The following is a 17,319-nucleotide window of genomic DNA, read 5'->3' on the forward strand; positions in this document are numbered from 1 at the left end:
GATCTCCTGGAACTTGAGTTATAGATGGTTGCGAGCAACCATGTGAATTCTAAAAAACAGAACCTGGGTCCAACTCAGGATTCAACTGCTCTTAACTTCTGAACCATCCTTCCAGCTCCTAAATGGAGTTGCAAGAAGAGGCTTGCACCACCATGCCCTGCTACCCCTCTTTTTTTTTTTTTTTAAGTGAGGAATGGGCTAGCATCCCCTAGATTTTCAAGTGTTTGGAAACACCATTTACTGTGGGCTTTCTGGAGCTGAAAGTCTAGGGTTACTGGCTCAGATTTCTCTAGCCATGCTAAGGACAATGGTTAGAGAAAAAAATACTAACCAGGGAAGGCCATTGTCAGGTCAGATATCACAGCACAATATTTGAGTGGATAGTGCACTAGAAAGAAAGCTGTGGATCTGCCCTGACAATAAAATAGTCAAAATAGCCTACTTACCAAGCTATCAGAGAGGTGTGACCTACTTACACTGAGGTTCTAATACTAGCAATCACAGGCATGTTCATGGAGATCCACAGACCACAGCCTCACCTATGTACCACTCACAAGCCTCGAGGGGATGCCGTGTCCTCTCTGTCAACTCCAAACTATACTAAATCACATGATCAGGTGCCCTCCTTCCTCTCCAATGTTGAAGAGGACTGATATTTTAAGATACAGGTGACTGTAGATGAGGTTGTTGTCTATCAGTGCAGTAAACTCGCCTCTATACAGTGCTGTAACAAGAGCCTCAATTCTATATATATAATTGTGTCAATGTATTAAGGGATTCTATGGGGAAAAACAGACTCACTGATACAAGATAAGGTAAATCCAGTTGCAGAGTCCTTGGAAAGCTGGAGACCAATCATACGTCGCTTCACTCATCCTGATTGGGTCTTTACCACCCAAGCAAGTGCGACCCCTTTTCTCCTCCCTTTTAAGCAGTCACAGGTCATCTAGGCAGATAAGAAGCACTGCCTCTATCAGGCCAGATAGCCCGAGGTTATGGGTGGATTGAATTCCCACTACACAGTGTAGTCTGTCAGGAAGAGCTGTGGTTGCAGCCAAGATGCTTTGGGCACCAGTCATGGATACACCTATTATCCCAACTCCAGTGATCTCTACAAAGTAGCACTTCCTCACAACAGTCATGAAGGATTCAAAGCTTAGGGCTGATTTGAGAAAGTCTAGCTATCGTCAAAAGGCCTGCTAAGTTGACAGTTTCTCATCAAACAACTGGGCATGACAGAAGGACTGTCAGCCTTCAATCAATGGGCGGGGTGGCCTGCTCCTGACTGCTTTGCTCACAGAAAACTTCAAATAGTGCTTAAGAAAAAAGACAGAAGATGAAATTAACAACCTCAATAGTACTTAACAGTGTTTAAATTCTATGAAAAGACCCAGGACAAGAGTTTGGGCCTTCTGACCTGTTTCCTCAGAGAACAAGTGTTTGCCAATTATACCTTCGAAAAAGGGAACTGTGCCTTCTCAGATCATCTTCATAGAAGGAGTTCAGGAGTCAGCCGAAAAAGTACCTGCCGTGGGGGGTTGGGGTGGGGGGTGGCAGCGGTTCATCCTCCCTCAGAGATTGACAAAGGGAGCTGCCTTCTACGTTGAGAGTGCCTTGACATCCCAAAGGAAAGGTTCACAGGTCCTGGACAAAGGCATTTTTTGGCTGTAAAATTGCCAAGAAGCTTTTAAGAAATAGGTTCAACTTAAAGGAAAGGGAATGATTTTAAGTTTTCCAACAAATAATCTGGGTATTTGGAAGGTGGAGTCTGGAGTTAGGGAAAGTCTCTTGAGGTCTTTGTCTTAGAGGACTATTGATGATTTGGTTAAGTTCTGGCTATATTTTGCTAGTTTTTAACAGGATCTCTAAATGGTGGGGGTGCTCACCACAGAATAGTTACAATTTCCATCTGTCATCAAATAGTACACTTCTCTATATTTGTAATACATCTTTCTGGAGTGACTGATTTGAAATGTCATCTACATTCTGTTAACTGACAAATCCATCTCTGTAATCTTTGTGCATAGCCTCTAGTTTTATATTCTGAACATCTCTCTGTCACAATCCATACACCTAAGGCTGAGGAGCATTGAGGTGGGGCAAAACATTTGCAAGAGCCCAAAGAATGGAACACTGTTGCATAACAGTTCCTTGTGGACAGGGCCAAGGTATTGCTCCCATGAACTCTCAAGTGATATGCTTGCCTGCACAAACTCAAAGACCACAATAATTGACAGGTCAATGTGAATGAAGGGACATTTCCCAAGACCCCACCATAAATGAAGACCTTTAGGCAATGGCTACTGTGGAGGAGCATACACTTTTGTTTTTATTTTTATTTTTTTCTGAAATCCTAACACTCTTTCTCTCTCTGTGCTCCCCGTCCCCCTCCCCTACCCCCCCCCCCACTGGTATGTGAGTATGAAAGATAATTAGCTTTAGAAGATGAGGTCACAAACTTGGAACAGGGTAAGCAGGAGTGACAGGAAGAGGGGGATGGGGGAGATGAGAGTAGGAATGATATAAACAGTCTGTGTTCATTTATTAAATCCTTTAGTTAAAAAATAAAACACCTCTTTGTTGATAACATTTCTAAAGTATTTGCTTCAGTGTTCATGAAGCTCAGGCATACAAGAATTAAGGTTTCTGTTCCTTTTAATTTTAAAAATTAAACAAGAAATATATTCTACTACATAATTAATGTTATAATTTTTAACTAAGTGTAAAAGTTGCATTGTATATTAAAAAATCTTTCATTGTACTGTGTGTTTTATTTTCATTAATCATTTTGTTATAAAATGGTACAATAATTGAAACATAAATAAACATATAACAATCTCTTCTATACCAGTATACAAACAATGGAATCCTTATGTACCAAAGATCTCTTCTGGCAATAAAATTATTAATTAAAAATAGTCTCTGTACAAACCTCATATTTTTATACTAAGCTCTAAAATGGGGTTTTGTGCTTAACTGTACCTTCAGTGTATTAGTGTAGGAGATTTATTGATTCAAGTAAGAATATACTTTGCCTGGACATATAAGTAGCAACTATAGAAATATGTTAAAATGAGATCTCATTCTAGCAAAAAAAAAAAAAAAAGTCAATTCAGACTTGTGTAGTAATCTGCATATTTGTGATTATTTATGTGCAAAGTGCTTCTTTATTGTGCAATGATAACTCACAATTGTCTAACTTGGCTAGTGGTTTACAAAAAAAATCAAAACAAAAACAACAACAAAAAAACCACCCTACTGTGCTGATTGATCAGTGTTCTTATAGGGTCCTTTTGCTAAACAGCTATGATACCACTATTTGAGATATTCCCTTTCTTCTTTTAGTTCTTTTATTTGCTCTTATCTCGGTTATCTCTGTGGGTTTTTTTTTTTTGCTTTTAATTTTGAACACTTACATTTCCTAGTATATGTAAGTCACTCACAGACAAGTAAAAAGTACATCATTTCAAACTCTTTTTTTAAACTTCAGCAACTTGAACTCCAGCATAATTAAAGAAACTTTTGAGATAACTGAAAATGAATATTTGTTTCTATGTGTTGTTAGTTTGTGAGATGGAGACGGGGTATGAGCTAGCTGTCCAGCTATCATCTCTCTGCCAACCTTTCAATCACCCCTTATTTATCTACCAATCTATTTTCGCCGTTATGTAATGTTTCGGTCTCACCTGTTGTGTTTGAAAGGATTCAAGAATATATTAGTAAAATAAAAGAAAAAGGCAGACATGCTGACTCGCATCTGTAATCTCTATAGTTGGTAGGCTGAGGCAAGAGTATCACTGTTACAAGGCCAGCCTGGGTTGTGCAATAGCTTCATGGCCATATTAGGCTACAGAGTGAAACTACATCTCAAAATTTTAAAGAATACAAAACAACAACAAAAAAGAATTAAGTTAGCACTGTGGAGTGTCTTAAGTTTTCCAGCAACCACTGTAGATTTTTAAGGCCCTTAAGTTCCCCACAGGCTAAGACATCTGTTAGGGCTGAATGCCAATACTTTTTGAAGCTCTTATGGTCAAGCAGGGAATATAATATCAACTATTCAAAGGATGTTTTCTTACTATATTTATTTTGAAATTTACCTAATATTTGTTAATTTAATAGGAAATTAGCAGTTGCTTCCTGTTACATCTGGTGACAAGCAAGGCCACAATATAGTCCAGATGTGATACTTTGCTCGAGATTCCCTAGTGCTCACCTTGGCTGACATCTACAACTGTTCCAATATGACATAGCACACACAGAAAGAAACTGAGAGTTCAGAGAGAAAATAAGAAAAAGAGAGAGAAGCAAAGTTTGTATTACAATAGTTAATTTTCAATAAAATAGATAAATATATCCTTGCGAAATATACTTTGTCTCTTTTATCCTCTATCCTCTTGGCTACATATACTTAGCAGTTTCCTTACAGAGTAATGAAATCCAGACATTGCTTTTAGTTGTCCACAAAGAAGCTATTAAAATTGAATTATTCTAATTTTAGAATGGCCAGTACTAGACACAACAATATAGCAGTTTAGGTGAATGCTCAAGGATGCCTACAACAGCAGTTTTCCTGCCTTTTATGTCTTATTGTTAACTCTTTTAGCAATTCAGTACCAATTGCTATTTGCCTCTCAAATGAAGATATACACTTTGCTAAAGGCCTTTTCAATTTCATCCCAGATAATGACTTACAGAACTCACTTATATAGAGTATATTACCTTTTAAAATTCCACTCATATTTCTTGCTTCTTGTTGATTCCCAAAGCATGCCCTCCAGTATTTATAAGCTTTTTATTTTTTTTAAAGTACTTACAAGATTAATGTTGTGTACATTGTGTTTTTTTCACAAGACCATATAAATATATTATCATTTTATGTAGCTTCCTATCTGTAATATTTTCTATATTTGAGTAAGAATTATTTTCTAAAGAAATCTATTTCTCATTATATATGCCCACATTATAATTTATATAAAACAAAACTATGAAGTTGAAAATAGTTTGAGTGACACAAAGCTAAAGCATACTATATCCCCTCCTTTTTATATGTCACATGGTGAGTTTCTGAAATCACATTGTAGGTTTGCTTTCCTGTCTTGTTGACGTATATTTTAGTTACGTATACGTTTAGTTATTACCTACCTAATGACGCAACACGAAACATGACATATTAGAGAGTAATCATGCTAATACAACCACCATAAGAAATTACATTTTAGACCTTGGTGTGAAACCTAGCTTCTGAATGAATTTTTGTTATGGACAAGGATATTTACTTCATATAAAGATAAAATATTAGAATTGTTTTGGAGAGTATGTATTTTTGAAATGAGAAAGTAAGTAGAAAAGAAACTGAAGTTTCCAGTCTGAAATGTGTATTTTTCAGTACTTACAAATGAACTGCTCTTTTATTTTTCAGGACTCCAGAAGTGACTCCGTAGGAACACTGCTGGTAGGTGACAGCATTATTTCCCTGGCATGCTGAGCAGCAGTGGTGTTTCAAAACAGTACAAAAGTCATTTCTACTTCTGCCTAGGACATAGGAACACACGGTAAATATTTTCACATGTCAGCCCTCACAGGAAATTACCGAGATTTTTCCTGGCAAAAAAAAAAAAAAGTATGTTTTTCTCTATCCTCATTAATAAGATGGCATCTTCCCTGGAAGTTATATTTAATTAAAAGAAACAAAATAATGTATTTGCAAGTAAAAATATATGAAAAAAAATATAGAAAGACAGAAAAATTCTGAAAAACATCTTTAAAATAAATAAATTGTTGTAGTATAAAATTTAATTTCATGTGTAAAATTAAACCATGTCTTCGGTGGTAATTATAGTGATACATGCATACAGGCAGTCATACTGAGGCATATACACAGACATATACCGACAAACAGACACAGATAAACATATGCAGACACACATACATACTCATACACACACACAGAGGCACAAACATATACACAAAGACATACACAGACACACAAAGAGAAACACACAGACACACATACATAGACACACGTACACACATACACCCAGAGGCACACACATGCATACACACAGACACACACACACAAACATAGACATATATACACAGACATACACAGACACACACAAACATACATACACAGACACACAGACTCACACACATACATAATACATATGTACATACACACAGAGAGAGACATACATGCAAACATACATACACACATACACATACAAATTATCCATACAATTGATCCCATAAGTTTATAGTAAATAACATCTCAGATGAAAATCATATTAAATGCATGATATACTATTTAATATCTGTATTTAGACATTCTAAATTTAATTAAAAATAAAAAGTTAAATCTTTCAATTTAATAGTTAAGATAGTCTATATAATTCTGAATATTTTAAAAAGACATCTATTTAATATTTATATAAAACAAAAACTGTTTTGTTCATTTCTATCCCTCTAAGACCATATAGTCGTCACCAGAAAACTATTAATGCTATATACAAGTTACATGTTGTGTATAAGTATACACATTTTTGAATAACTTTATTTAAATAAGATTATTTTTTATTGGAGGAAAAGACAAACATTTAGTATCAAAATCTCAAATAAGCCGGGTGATGGTGGTGCACACCTTTAATTCCAGAACTTAGGAGGCAAAGCCAGGCGGATCTCTGTAAATTCGAGGCCAGCCTGGTCTACAGAGTGAGATCCAGGACAGGTGCCAAAACTTCACTGAGAAACCCTGTCTCAAAAAAACAAAACAAAACAAAAAAAAACCTCAAATAAATAAATAAAAATTTTAAATCTCTTTAAATCTCTAAAATATTCCTACCAAAATTCATGGTTGAGAGGCTTGAAGGTTTATTCAAATAAATATGGATCTAATAATTTTTCCCTGTTTAACCCCTTGTATAACGTCTATACTTTTTTCAACTCCCTTAGAAACCAGCACTAGGTTTCTTGTGTTCTATTTTATCATTCCCCTTCCGAAGAAACAAAAACAAAATTAAAGGAGGAGCATGTGTTTAAGTTACTGTCAAAGTGCTGTCGACTTGTCTTTGTACTGCTTTTCTGTTAGAGACAGTGTTCATGAGGAAAGAAGAGAAGGGATATGTATCGTGACAAAATCAGTATTTAAACCAATTATATGACATCCACTGAGGTCTCATCTGCCGTTCTTTGCCCCTAACAGCTTGCTTGGAGAAAAGTTTTTCTGGTTAAGAGTGCAGTGTTTGAAATTCCATCCCCTTGCCCTTATTTGAAATGCAAATCTAAATGACCATTTTTGCTTACAGTGTGTTGAGAAATTGACTAAGGACTTAACTGAGACTACATGGTAGTTAATAGGCACACCTCACCAACCATCTTTTGTGACATTTCTATAATAAATCTCAAGAACTTCACTTAGGTAAATGTTAGTCTCACCTTTGGTCCTTCTAGAAACCCAGTGAGGGCTGGGGCCTGACTTGAACTGAGAATCCAATTTAGTTGAGTTTTAGTAGTGAGTTAGCCACTGGAACCACTGAGGAGCTGACAGTAATGGCATTATTGATGATGAGAATGTGGTTAGTGGGCTTGGAGCTATGACGTATCTTACCCTACAAGCATCATGATTATTCTTTTCCTTGTGATAAAGCTGGGCATAGATAAGATACTAGTGGAAGAAAGCATGGTGATGAGTGATGGACTTCAGGTGACTTTGAGAAGTTTTAATATTTTGCAGTCTTAACCAAAAAGATGACACAAAAGTGGGAGTACAGAGTAGATAACAAAATCCTGATGTGCTCAACTGATGGACTACGAGAGGGTCATAGCCACTGTTGCAGCCTTAACTGTGCAAAGGAAAGTAATCAATGTGAGTAATCAGGAGGCTGAACTCAACCCCAAATTATCAGGCACAGAATACACTGTGACAAGAGCAGGTGCTGAGGTAGGAAGCCTCCGTGGGAGGTGGATGAAAAATAATGGCCTGTATGTTCACCAATGTCTCCTGCTGCTACTCCAACAAAACCAAATGAACAAATACAATAATTTCATTTAATATGGCTTATCAGATATGTAGTCTAGACCAAAAGCTACAGGAGAACCAGAAAGACTAAATTAACTCCTACCCAGTTAAAAATGCATAAACTAACAAGGCCACGCATTTGTCATGCAGTACAATTAGCTCTCTGTTGAGTGCTTTCTTTTTACGTAGGTCTAGGCTCTAAAATCAAGGCCCTGAATTAAAGAATAGACATTCATCTGAATAAGAGAACTCAGAAAGAGTAAAATTAATGCAAAACTAAGACTGTCATTTAGCAACTTTGGTTCATTGTTTTATACCAGTTGACAATGGAAGGAGTCTGACATATAGTAGTTATAATTGACCACAATGATATCAAGGGAAAAAGGTGTTCAAAATGGGATTGTGTGTGTGTGGTGTGTGTGTGTGTGTGTGTGTGTGTGTGTGTGTGTGTGGTGTGTGTGTGTGGGGTGTGTGTGTGTGTGTGTGTGTGGTGTGTGTGTGGGGTGTGTGTGTGTGTGTGTGTGTGTGTGTGTGTGTGTGTGTGTAATTTGGCACAATTTTATTTATTTGGTACACTATTCCCAAGCTTCACAAATCTGTATATATCAAGATTCCTTTCATTGATAAAGCCAGATAGAAAGGCATTCTCACCATTTATAAGCTCACTCTACACTGAAGTTGCTTCCTCGTTTCACTGCTTACATGGCACTGCAGTAGATAAAATGGAGACATAGTTTAAAAACCCTTATTTCATTTCCTTGAGAACAATATCCAAAAGTGGAATTTCTTTATCACCTGCAGTTAAGTCTTTTTTGAAGAACCATTTTTAAGAGCACCATCCTATTTTCTATTTGTCATAGCAACTATATTAAATAGGGGAAAATACTCAGGACTGAGATATAAGTCCTGAGTGAGTCCACTTAAATGAGATCCAAAGTCATCGAACAGGAGTAGAGTATACAGTGGTGGTTTCCAGAGGCTAAGGGGAGGGCAAAGCAGAAAGTTGGACTTCAAAAGTTATAAACTTTCCATAATTTGTGATGATGAAATTGAAGAAACCTGCCTTTGTACTTGGGACTTTAGCTGATTTTTGTTCACATAAAAACACATAAAAGTCTGTTTAAATTTTATACCAGGAGAATCATTGCTACCATAGTAACAGGGAAAGAAAGAACAAAGGTAAACTGTAGAATAGAACAAAATTTGAAGAGAAGCTTTGGAGTCTGCCTGATTTACAGGCAAGTGCAAGGATACTTTGCTCAATTTTATTGCTAAACAGCCTTGTGCAGCACTCAGAGCCCTGAAGGTGGGGACAATCAGAACACTAGATCGCTTCTGGTGGAAGGTTCTAGTCTCTACATCAGTCAGGCTGGATGATGACGGAAACCTTGAAGGCTTCTAGAAGATCGTCAATAAGGATCTCTTAGGGCCTCTAGATTTGCTTCTGTTAAACTTCCTTCCTGGAGGTTTCCCAAAAGAAGGACAGCAGTGCTGTAGGAGCTCTTCCCAGAACTGCCCATGACATAAGAACCACAGGGTAAAGCAAGACCAAGGGTGGGAAACTTCCTGCCACATTTCTGGGATAAGATTCACTCTTGAAGTCTAGAGCTCCCAGTTCAGATGTTTGCAATATTTAGAGTTGAGACCTCAGCAGAGACCTGAGAAAAGAATTAAATTTCAGAGAATCAGGCCGGGCGGTGGTGGCGTACACCTTTAATCCCAGCACTCGGGAGGCAGAGGCAGGCGGATCTCTGTGAGTTCGAGGCCAGCTTGGTCTACAAAGCAAGTTCCAGGAAAGGCGCAAAGCTACACAGAGAAACCCTGTCTTGAAAAAAAAAAATCAGAGAATCTTAATATCACTTCATACTCTCTCCTTGGAACAACTCCCATCCAAAGGCTGAATGCTCCACCTGAAGGCAGACAAAGTCAGAAGGGCCATCCAGGGTCACAGCCCACCAGATTGATCAAATTGGCTTCTGCACTGCTACTCAGATCTAGGCTCTGGTCAGCTCTCCTTTAAACTTACAGTCAATTTTCTGCTTGCAATCCTGCCTCTCAGGTTTTTTTTTTTTTTTTTTTCTTCTAGGAAAGCTGACCTAAGACAATTAAGTTTATATATAATTAGTTGTGTTACATAATTTGGTTAGTTTTAACTCAGAAGCCTCATTACATATAATCAGGGTAAATTGCAAGTTAGCATTTTCCTTTGCCAAAGGCTTTTATGAGAAAAAAAGGTTGCTGAGACTTCTTTCTGTGCTTCAGGTCTGATGCTAATCATAAGACTTTTTTTTTTCTGTGTCCCTACTTACTCAATTAATGACTTTTTTCAGACATTTCCTAGCCTTTAATTTTCTTCTGACTCCATACTTTAACTTCAAACATGCATCTCAACTGATCGATGAAGCTGGTAGCACAGAGTACTCTGCAGCTAATTTCCTCTTTACCCTGACCAGAAACAGGTGATGACACAAAGCTTGACCTCTAGCAGAGTAATAAAGATTCTTCCAGGGATTCATACTGTAGCATACTGTGGATAGAAGGAAATGGTTACTGAAATCTACCTAGCTGCGTGAATCCTAGTTACAAAAGGAATAGAATGGAATAACTTTATTTCACTCTATCCAGTGATTTTTCCCCTTTGATATGAACAAGTCACAACTTACTAAGTATTAGAAAAACAATTCTTTACTATTTGTTTCATGAGATTTAATTTTTTAGTTTAATTTTCATATGCACTAACGTAAAATATATTTGAACTCTCCTATAGCATGCATGAATCTCTCCCTGAGCACTCACCCACTCCTTGTACTGTTTTCTGCTCTATGCTCATGATTTTTCTGCATGCCTCCTCTTCATCACCTTCATTACCTTCATCATCACAATATCTAAATTTTTCTTTGAATGTTTCCGTAAACTGAGGTAAACAGCATATTTCATGTAGTTTCTTAATTTCTTAAAGAGAAAACTGCTGCTGAACACAATTGTCTTATTTATATTCTCTATGTCTCTTCTAGCCAATCACTTTGTTCTTCACTCTCTTTCCTTATTTTTTTTTTCCTGTTTGAAAAATAGAAAAAGGAAATTTATTTAATGTGGCCACATTTGAAGGAGGGGCAAGCAGACAGAATGATTCCTCTTCCAACCTCAGTAGGGTTTTTTGGGGGGTTTTGAATGAAATTAAGGCTTAAGTATTAGGCTAGAGTTGAGTAGTCCCCAATATAGGTGTGGTCAAACTCACCATTAATCCATCACTGCCTCTTTTTTTGAAAAGCTCTAAGAAGTTGAAATTCCCTTCTAAAAGGCTTTAGACTTTCTCTTCTCCCAACATAAAAGTTTCAGGGAGTTCCAGTTTCTTTGGGTCCACTGTGAGGGACACAAGTGTCTCTTTTTAAAATATCTCTTTATCTCTTACAAGTTCCTTATATTTTCCAACTTCTGTTTCAGCAACTCAATTTTGAAACAACGATCACAAATAGGATGCATATGGGAACCAAGCTTAGAATACATGGGATTCGTGAAAGTGCATGAGGATCATTTCTTCATAATTTCTTGGCTTTGATGACTTTGGGCCATAAGCAAGTCCATCTTCTTAATTTGACACAGAGTCCCTCAGTGAAGATTAGACTGACGTCAAACTTAGGAACTTCCTGTTTCAGCTACCCAAGTACTGAAATGAAATGAAGGTAATTCCGTATCTACAGTTGCTTCACTTCAATTTTGACTCCCTGTCTCTTGAAATATTTAGATGATATTGCTGGAGACATATGGAGTAGCCGCTGATATTTGTGCTCTACTGTCTCTGTTAGCTCACTGAGATGTGTCACAGCTGCATTAATCTGACGCCAAGTATTGGTGAAATTATTAAGGCCACTCCACTTAGTTAAAAGGAAGATTTATTTAGTGGGCAACTTACAAAAAGGGAAAGGTAGGTCGCAGGGTCTGGGGAAGGTGTATCACAGTCCAGCGGTGTTCTCAGCACAGAGCAAGCGCTCGCCCACTCAGCTCTCCAGGCGCCTCCCCTGGCCTCGCCTAGTAGGCTTGACAGTTGCCAGAGTCTCAGTGGGGGTTGAAACTTCCAGATACAAGCTGGAATGGCTACCCACTACAGCTGAGCTGGGATTGGAGTAAGTGACAGATATCAGAATGTTGTGTAAATGGAACGATTATGGATCCTTTACATAATTAAATACTTAAATCTTAAGAGAGGAATATTTGCGTTCTTTTTTGTTTGTCTCATGAGAAATGTGCTAGCATCCTAAAAAATTTCTTTAGGCTTCGTCAGAAGCTGTGCTTTGTATTGAAAAAAAAAATGAGTCATTTCTAGCTGTTGTTACACAGTTCTCTTTCTTTAAATCTTTTTTTAAGTCAACATACAAAGTAAGGGGTTTCATTTTGACACTTTCATAAATAACAATTATTTTTATTCATCCTACCCCACCACTACTTTCCCAAATCCCCCATCATCATTTTTCTGTCCAGCTTCCTCTCAAATTGGCTCCATTCAACTTTCACAGCTGTATAATTAAGAGAAATTAAATCTTTCATTGTTATATCATCTAAAAAATGTATAATGACCTTTGTGTTGAACAGTCACTTTTCCTTTATATACTATATTTCTGAAGGTACAGTGTTTGAAAGTGGCAATTATCATCAGCAACAAAGAGCAACCTCACAACAAAAAATAGCTTGTATTAATTAGAATATATAAATTTAGAATGCCTTTCCATTAAGTTTTCTATCCTTGTTAATTCAAGTGGAAAAAAAACTCCCCCTCATTTACTTTAAAACTCATTAGTGTTTTACTCCATGTAGCTCCTTTTGTGCATGTTGCTCAGAGTGAGATGTGTGGCAGATCAATTGCTCAGTCCCTGCTGCTACTTATGATTAAGAGACACTGTTCACAGGAAAGTGTCTTATAATTACAAAAAAAGTAGATAATCAACACAAGTATTGTCTTTTTATACCTTAAAGAGTAAGTTAGAGAATAAAATTAAACCAGAACTGTTCCCTAAACATCACAACTCATTTAACATAAGCCCTTTCCATGAGATGTTAACCGCATACTGGATTGTCTCAGAGAAGGGTGTTTGTAATGTGCTTCTAAGAAAATAACTTGATACTTTAAAACTTTCCATCTTTCTGAAAAAATATGCCAGAATAATTAAGACCTGTTCATCAACACATGTGTTATTTTTCAATGATCAGAATATTAGTAAAATCTGTGATATTCAGTGTCAACGTTCTAACATTGCTCTTCTTTCCATATCGCTCCCAAATTGCTATGAAGAGTTTAAAAAGAAATTGCACTTAGCATCTAAGCACATATATTTCCTAGAAATGAAGGAAAATTATTTTGAGAACTGCTTAAATAAATTTTTTTTTAAAATGCAGTAAAGGGAAGAAACATGCAGTAAAAGAATGTCTAAATCATTGTTCTATGTATTCCATTTAATAACTTCTTTGTTTTTGTTGTTTATATTGACAAGTCCTAAAAGATACATGCTTTGAACTATTCTATTTTATTTGAGACTGACTGATGTCACATTATCAGCCACAAATAGATTCTTTCTTTTGCATAAAAATAAATTAGTATATTTAATATAGATGTTCTATCATTTTAAGCTCAGCATGCAAAGGCTGATTGAGTCGTTTTCTTTTTCATTTGTATATTGTAGAGGCAAAGTATTGTAAAGAAGGCTAGGCGAGTCAATAAGTGCAAATCATTTGGATAAGTATTGCGGTGGAAGACTATAAGAAAGGGCTCTCATTACACAGCTTGTAATTAAAGATTCTGCCTAGAAAATTCAAGACAGGCATCATTGCACAAATTATATTCAGCTTAATGTCATTTAAATGAATGACTGGATAAAATTACTAGTTTCTATATTTGATCTTTAATTTCCTGTATATTTAGACATAAACATGTAAAGTTTGATATTATTTCTTTACAGATCAAAACACATACAAACACGTGTCTGTGTGTGTGTATTCTTGTCTCAGTATATATCAACTGCAAAATTTTCTGAAAGCTATGACATAAAATTTCAAATACTAATTTTCAAACACATACATATGCATATACATAGAACATTAGTAATCCAGATTTTCTTCTGAGTAATGTGTACTTTTTTTTTTTTTAAGTCACGGAGGCAACTGGCAGAATTTGCAAATAAAACAGAGCTGAGTGATAGGAATTTTACATTTTGTCTTAAGTTCAGTGTTTAGAATTAAGTTCTGTGTCTACTTGAGGTCCTTTTGCCAGCATACATTTTATAGACTCTGACTTAAAGATGACAACATGCTCACATTTCTATTGAAAATGAGAGGCTGAAAGTTCACATTCTCACAAAGTAGGATGTCTCACATATTATAGCAGCACCCAAGCTGTATCAAAGCAACATTTACAAGTCTAATATTTTTAAAACACAGATGTTCAAGTTCACTAAGTCATTGTGGATGATACCTACAGAAAGTTAAAATTTCTAGGTAATAATGTTTTCATGTAATAGTCATTTTTCTGAGATCATGTTGATTCTGAAATAATTTTGAATAAAACTTTGTGTTGATGTTATAACTGTATTGAAGGCATTTGTTTTCCCAAAATGGGCTATACCATAATATACATACATATGCACATAGTGGATAATAGGAATTGGAATTTTTACTGACTCAGTTGTATATCAAGAATTATCTTGATACATGATTTAAGAGAAGAACTTTAGATAAATTTAAGTAACACAAATAAAAGCTAAATAAAAAATTATAATTTACTTTTCAGGAAAGTATTTTTGAACAAAAAATTATATATTATCAGAAATTCAAATGTTTTGCATTAATAATGGTGTGTGAGAGACATAGAATAAAGGCCCTTGCATTCACAGATCTTCAAAGAAACCAGAAATGTTAAGCACATAGGATTGTATTTCTAATGGGAAAGATGTTAAAACCTGCTTTTCCACCCAGAAAGTTGGGAATTGGAAGTGATCAATAGTCTGGTGATCTGCTTTATCTGTTGGACCAGGCCATATCAAGCTCCTACAACCATGACTGATGAAACCTTATAGTCTAAATGACCCTTACACTCTGCATAGACAGGGGCTCCACCAAGCTCCCACTACCAGGACCAGAGCTGAATGAAGCCCAAATGACCTCTATGCTATCTTGATGACCAAGGCCAGGCCAGACCTTCCTTAGGCCTTTAAGCTAATACAGGTTAACATATCTCTAGTCCTCATCTTCTTGGAAAAAAAGACATGTATCTTGAATTGAGTTTCAAGATAATTATGCTTTCTTGTGCACTGAGATTATATTATACCAGGAAAATTCTTTATAAATTCTACTGTGTTTAAATATGCTGTCAACAAACCCTCTGGCATCAGAATCTCTCCAAGTTTGATCCAGGTTGACAAAGTCAATATGAACCAATATTCTCACCTCTTAGCCATTCCCTTCACTGCCTACCATGACCACTTGCAGGGTCCCCTCAAGTCTGTTCAGAAAAATCAAGAACATCATTAAGTTGAGTAATTTTCAATTTGAAACTAAACATACTTTAAACTTATTTAATTTGTATTTTTAAGATATTTCATGTGTGAAATAATTTAAAATGTTCATGTAGATGAACTGGTAACCTGTGTGGGGAATGGCTTTGATTGATTTTGTAATAGGCCCTCTTTCACTGACTTTATGCCTTCCAGCTTATAGAAGGTGGAGAGATGTTAATTCTGGAGATATTGTTCTATTTCATTTGTAGACCGATGGAGAGTATTTAAAATTAAAACAACCACGTTTTTAATAAATGATATTCATATACAGTATTCTCTCTATATAAAATTAAAGCTTATTTTGACAGCTTCTAAGGGACAGTAATGAGAATGACATCAGCAATTAGTTTTAGAAGTCAATTTAGAATTTACAGTCAAGCATTTGTTTTGACTTATAAGTTAACAGAACAACCAACATAGTGAGTAAAATGCATTATCATTTTCATGTAGATAAGATTGTTATGTTCTACATTTCTGCCAGTCGTGTCTGAATGATCAACTGAAAGTGCTTATAGTGAGTGAAAACAGATGAACATGTTGAACATACTCGAAGTGTTCTATTCAAGGGTTCTTCAGTCCAGCCTGAATATGCATTTGAAGTAAGCAGAGCTGATTCTCTGAGGTCTTGGGGTTTAAAAGAAATAAAACAGTTTCTGAGAGAAGTTGAACCAGGAAGAAAAGCATTGCTCAGTCAGTATTTTTCTCTCTCTGACATGTCTGGCATAGATGATTCAAAGGATTTTTAAAATATCAAATTTTAGCTATGTTTTCAGTTCACAGAAAAAAAAAGCGTAGGAATAGCCAATTCCCTATACACTTCCGGTCTCCCTCATTGCACAGCTCACTCTTGCTATCAGCATTCTTGCTCCCAGGAAATATACTATACAGAATTAACTAATTATTAATGTCACTGTTACACACAAGTAAGTAGCTTACATTTGAATGTATTTACTAGATTATCTAGATTATCTAGGTATTAAACTAGATTATCTAGTTATTTGGACAAATATATGACACACTTCCACACTTACAAAATTATAGTGGGCAGTTTCAATTATCTAAGAATCCCTTGCATTTCATCTTTACTGTAGCCCCTAATGTTTTTTCCCACAGGTCTTCACAGCTTTGCCTTTTGCCAAATGTTCTGTTTGAATAATATGTGGTATAGCCTATAAACACTGGATTCTTTGTGGTAGTAATATGTATTTAATATTCTTACTCACCATTTATGATTTAATTGCTTATTTGTTATTAATGCTGAGTAATACTCCTTTGCATCAAAATGTTCATTCATTACCTACTATCTACTCACTTAGTGGTTTTCAGGTTTTTTGAATTACAGATGAGTTTAATTTCAACATCCATCTGTAGATTTTTGTGTGGAAATTACTATTCAAGTTATTTAGGCAAATATACAGCAGTTAAGATTGTATAATAGGAGTAGAGACTTACAAAATTTGCCAAATTATTTTCCAGACTGTCTTTTCTACTTTGTAGCATCAGCAATAGAGCAAAGGGCCTATATCTCTGTATACTTCACCAGGTTTTGGATAGAGGCTATGATGTTTCCTGTGTGTAGTGAGATCTGCTTTCTTGATGTTATTTAGTGTACATTTCCCTAATGAATTGCCAATGATGTTCTTATTCGAATCCTTGTCTTTTGTGTGTGTGTGTGTGTGTGTGTGTGTGTGTGTGTGTGTGTGTGTGTGTGTGTTTTGGTGACATGACCATTCAAATGTGTTCCAAGGTACTGCTGCG

The 17,319-nt window shown here is 36.0% G+C and overlaps 1 long non-coding RNA gene across 1 annotated transcript in view; it reads right to left on the reverse strand.

The window, feature by feature from the left end:
- LOC119088490 overlaps nt 1–5,519 on the reverse strand; it is a 94,298-nt gene extending 88,779 nt beyond the window's left edge. The window contains exon 1 of the long non-coding RNA XR_005092116.1: nt 5,397–5,519. This is a non-coding gene — a long non-coding RNA (uncharacterized LOC119088490). The remainder of the gene's footprint in view (nt 1–5,396) is intronic.
- Nucleotides 5,520–17,319: the final 11,800 nt, after the last annotated feature.

Source organism: Peromyscus leucopus, chromosome 9 (genome assembly GCF_004664715.2).
Source record: "Peromyscus leucopus breed LL Stock chromosome 9, UCI_PerLeu_2.1, whole genome shotgun sequence".
Lineage (NCBI taxonomy): Eukaryota > Metazoa > Chordata > Mammalia > Rodentia > Cricetidae > Peromyscus > Peromyscus leucopus.